The following is a 5,686-nucleotide window of genomic DNA, read 5'->3' as shown; positions in this document are numbered from 1 at the left end:
CTTGAGAGACTGCTGCTAAAGAAGTGGTGCTTTTCCTAGATTAATCGCCTGTTATGAATTTAGATTTTATATAATACTTCGGCATACTTGCAAAATTCTGGTATATTCCTATTCAAATAGAAATGGAAAATTACTGGAGAAGACCTATAGAAAATACATTAGGGAATAATAGTTTGGTTATTTTTCTGTGTTTTAAGGTATATTTAAAATTGTCTCGATGCTTCTTTTCTTTTTCCTAAAGAGGGAAAATTATACCATCTGAAATACTGAAAGGCTTAAAATAGCCTATATGATTTATACAGACCATTAAAAGAATAGTCCTCAAATCTACAAATCTGTCATTCATCTTTCTCTGAGAATACATTTCTGTCTCTCATTTTATATCATAGAGTAGTTAGTGATGAAGGCCTTAAGAAGTCATCTAATCAGTTCTGCCTTCTGGTACAAATACGTCTTGATATAATCTGGAAGAATAGATTTTATGTTGGGAGCTGAAACATTTTTCTAATACTGCATGTTTTATTTCTGGTTGTGCAAATCCAACCTGCTGGGCAAGTCTGAGATTCTCCATATAGATTTATTTTAGGGCACTCAGTAAGATATGTCCCAGGCATAAACTGTCAAGATAGAACAGTCTGTCTTTGATGTTTTCCATTTCGCCTATTGGGATCTCTTTTCTTCCAGACCCCACCTGCTGCCCCGCCTGCCGCACACCTGTGATAACAGCCCTGGGCAAGTGTTCAAGGTGGGCTGGTTGAGCTGGCACTCAGAACATTTTTGCTGATTCAGCCTGGCTTTCATTTCCGTGGTATTTGTTCCTTGTTTTTGAAACTACGTAATTTTCCTTCATTGTCCCTATACAACTCTATTGAAGATTCCTAAAGACTCAGAGGAATGTGGTTCCAATATGAAAGTTTTTTTCTCTTTTGGAGAAGAAGACTACTTCTTTTTAGTAGTCTTTAGTAGTCTTAAATCACACTACTTATTTCTGTGTGGAGATGTAAGTGCTTCTCCATGTGTGGCTCACATGATGAGCATTCAGTAGTGAGACAAGATGGGATCAGGAGCAGAGTGACCGAAGCTGGGGATGCTGAAGCTTCAGGTCCTTTTTTTTTTTTTTTTTTTCTTTCTTTTTTCTGTGCAGGTCTTTCCAAGTCTTTGAGAAAGACCTTAGCAATGTGTTACATGTCATAAGTTTTGCAAAATTTGCAAAATAAAGTCATCGTAGTTACCCTCAGTCAATAGGGCTCTCTTGCCCCTTTGACTTCCCCTCTGCAGCACTTGCACTTGAGTTTGGTATTTTGGAGTGGCTGTGGTATTACAGGATCCTGGGAAGGGGAAGTTCAATCAGTGATAGTTTTAGTTTAGGTTTCATAGAATATGCTTATGTGGTTTGCAGTCATTTTTGTGATTAGTTAAGTTATTGCTAGGTGTCCTGATGAAGGAATAGCTTCTGGGAATACTTGTACCTCTCACTATGTTGACCTACCCAGCATCATGATATAAAGGTATAAAGCCAAGATTTATATAACATACAGGGGTTCTATCACAGTCCTCTTACCAGGACTGTGTATGTAAGTGGGGGAGAAATGTGTCTAAAGGGTCCCAAGCTAGTTTACGGAAAATTCTTCCAAATATCACAAGTATAAAACTGTAAGCAGAGGATTCAGTTTGCATCAAAACCTAGGCATAACTGTAGCTTTTCAGTTGGGATGTATATATGATGGTTATATTCAAAATATATTCGTATATCATAGTCATATATAGTCATATATTCATTCATATATCATATATGATGGTTTCTTTTGCAATGGGAATTGTGTGAAACATAATTATTCAAAATTCTTTTTTTAAAGTTTATTTATTTTGAGAGAGAGAGAGAGAGAGAGAGAGAGCATGTGTGCATGCACGCTCACGCAATTGGGGTGAGGGGCAGAGAGGGGGAGAGAGAGAAAATCCCAAGCAGGCTCTGCACTGTCAGCACAGAGCCCGATGTGGGGCTCCAATTCACGAACCTTGAGATTATGACCTGAGCTGAAATCAAGAGTTGGACACTTAACCAACTGAGCCACCCAGGCATCCCTATTTCTGATTTCAGGCAGTACTAAAAACAGTGAACATGTCTTTGTATCAAGTTGGAATGATTTATGCATCCCAGACCTCAATATGTAAAACAAATCTTGATCAACTATACTGCAAGAAAGACTGAATTACTTTTCTATACTTTTTATAGGAGAGGATATTACAAAATAGCTATTGTATGAAGAAGCTACCAAAGGGTACTAAAAACCAAAGCATGTAGGAATATTATAATGGTATATCAGGCAGTTAATTAATAAAAGTATTATATAATATTCCTGGAGTTTGTATTACTTATGGCATTTGTCAGCATTTAAAAAAATTTAAACTTCTTGAGAATTCTATTATCATTCTAAATTTTTACCTAACTTTGCATTTGTAATTACATATTCTTTTGTTTAAAGATTTCCCCCCCCCCATAAAAAAGCTTTTGCACAGTGAAGGAAATCATCAATAAAATGAAAAGTAAACATACTGAATGGGAGAAGATATTTGCAAATGCCATATTTGATAAGGGGTTAGTATCCAAAATATATCAAGAACTTATACAATTCAACACCAAAAAACCAAAAATCCAATTAAAAATGGACAGAGGAGCTGAAAAGACATTTTTCCAAAGAAGACACACAGCTGACCATAGGTACATGCTCAAAATCACTCATCATTAGGGAAATGTATATCAAAACCATGAGATATCACTTCACACCTGTCAGAATGGCTAGAATCAAAAAGTCAAGAAATAACAAGTGTTGAAGAGGATGTGGAGAAAATGTAACCCTTGTGTACTGTTGGTGAGAATATAAACTGGTGTAGCCACTATAGAAAACAGTATGGAAGTTCCTCAAAAATTTAAAAATGCAATTACCATGTGAACAGGTAGTTCCACTACGGGGTATTTACCCAAAGAAAATGAAAACACTAATTCAAAAAGACATATGCCCTCCTGTATTTATTACAACATTATTTATAATAGCCAAGATATCAAAACAACCCAAGTGTCCACTGATTGATAGATAAATGGATACAGAAGATGTGTGTGTAGACATTATATACATTATATTATATTCCATTATATATACACACACTATATATATACAGTGTGTGTGTATGTATATATATTATATATATATATATATATATATATTATACATACATATATAATGGAATATTACTGAGCCATAAAAAAGAATGGGATCCGGCCATTTGCAACAACATGGATGGACTTAGAGGGTTTTTTTTTTTTTATATATGAAATTTATTGTCAAATTGGTTTCCATACAACACCCAGTGCTCATCCCAAAAGGTGCCCTCCTCAATACCCATCACCCACCCTCTCCTCCCTCCCACCCCCCATCAACCCTCAGTTTGCTCTCAGTTCTCAACAGTCTCTTATGCTTTGGCTCTCTCCCACTCTAACCTCTTTTTTTTTTTTTTTCCTTCCCCTCCCCCATGGGTTCCTGTTAAGTTTCTCAGGATCCACATAAGAGTGAAACCATATGGTATCTGTCTTTCTCTGTATGGCTTATTTCACTTAGCATCACACTCTCCAGTTCCATCCACGTTGCTACAAAAGGCCATATTTCATTTTTTCTCATTGCCACGTAGTATTCCATTGTGTATATAAACCACAATTTCTTTATCCATTCATCAGTTGATGGACATTTAGGCTCTTTCCATAATTTAGCTATTATTGAGAGTGCTGCTATGAACATTGGGGTACAAGTGCCCCTATGCATCAGTACTCCTGTGTCCCTTGGATAAATCCCTAGCAGTGCTATTGCTGGGTCGTAGGGTAGGTCTATTTTTAATTTTCTGAGGAACCTCCACACTGCTTTCCAGAGCGGCTGCACCAATTTGCATTCCCACCAACAGTGCAAGAGGGTTCCCGTTTCTCCACATCCTCTCCAGCATCTAGAGTCTCCTGATTTGTTCATTTTGGCCACTCTGACTGGCGTGAGGTGATATCTGAGTGTGGTTTTGATTTGTATTTCCCTGATAAGGAGCGATGCTGAACATCTTTTCATGTGCCTGTTGGCCATCCGGATGTCTTCTTTAGAGAAGTGTCTATTCATGTTTTCTGCCCATTTCTTCACTGGGTTATTTGCTTTTCGGATGTGGAGTTTGGTGAGCTCTTTATAGATTTTGGATACTAGCCCTTTGTCCGATATGTCATTTGCAAATATCTTTTCCCATTCCGTTGGTTGCCTTTTAGTTTTGTTGGTTGTTTCCTTTGCTGTGCAGAAGCTTTTTATCTTCATAAGGTCCCAGTAGTTCATTTTTGCTTTTAATTCCCTTGCCTTTGGGGATGTGTCGAGTAAGAGATTGCTACGGCTGAGGTCAGAGAGGTCTTTTCCTGCTTTCTCCTCTAGGGTTTTGATGGTTTCCTGTCTCACATTCAGGTCCTTTATCCATTTTGAGTTTATTTTTGTGAATGGTGTGAGAAAGTGGTCTAGTTTCAACCTTCTGCATGTTGCTGTCCAGTTCTCCCAGCACCATTTGTTAAAGAGACTGTCTTTTTTCCATTGGAAAAGATTAGTTGGCCATACGTTTGTGGGTCTCTAGTTCTGGGGTTTCTATTCTACTCCATTGGTCTATGTGTCTGTTTTTGTGCCATGGACTTAGAGGGTTTAATGCTAAGTAAAATAAGTCAGACTGAGAAAGAACAAATACCATATGATTCCAATTATATGTAGAATCCAAAAAGCAAAACAAATTAACAAACAAAAACGAAGAAGAAAGAAACAAAGAGACAAAAAACCACCAGTCTTTCCAGACAAAGAACAAACTGGTGGTTGCCAGAGAGGAGATGGGTGGAAGATATGTGATATAAATAAAGGAGATTAAGAGGCACAAACTTCCAGTTATAAAATAAATAATCATGGGGATATAAAGTACAGCATAGGGAATATAGTCAATAATATTGCAATAACATTGTTTTGTGACAGATGGGACTATACTTACTGTGGTGAGGACTGAGTAATGTATAGAACTATTGAACCATTATATTGTGCATCTGCAACTAATATAACACTGTATGTTAATTATACTTCAATTAAAAAAGACTTAAAAAAATAAAGAGGCCCCCCAAATTAAATAAGCTTCTGTCTGTATGAAACCTGGGTATGCCTCTGAGTGAGATGAGATGAGCTAAGTCAAGTTGATCTCTGTTTGACATCTGACATAATGAGCTAATCAAATGAGAAATGAAGCTCATAAGAACAGGTAAAATAGTGAAGGTCAGAAGCAATTTCTTTTTAAACAATAACATTTTCTGTTCGTGGATATGATGGTCACAGGTTTTGATGACATTACTTAGGGGAAAGCATATGAATTGGTTATAATTTTTAATTTTTTCTGCTTTTATTGCATTTATTCACTCCCTGTCTCCCATCCTGAAACATCCTATTAGTTGTTCAGCACCGGTGGAATAACAACGGTAAACATTTTTTTCAGCGGTGTTTTGAGGTGGGTTTTTGTCACCTAGACTTTTTTTAATGGATCCCTCCCTTATATTAGAGGGTTTTTCTCTAAACTGCACAACCCCAAAACATATATAAAAGTCACTCAATGTATTTTTTTTTCAACTTTTTTTTTTTTTTTTTTTTTT

Source organism: Herpailurus yagouaroundi, unplaced genomic scaffold (genome assembly GCF_014898765.1).
Source record: "Herpailurus yagouaroundi ecotype Mexico unplaced genomic scaffold, PumYag 165, whole genome shotgun sequence".
NCBI classification, from domain to species: domain Eukaryota; kingdom Metazoa; phylum Chordata; class Mammalia; order Carnivora; family Felidae; genus Herpailurus; species Herpailurus yagouaroundi.
The sequence above is the reverse complement of the archived record's forward strand: the minus strand, read 5'-3'. Positions refer to the sequence as shown.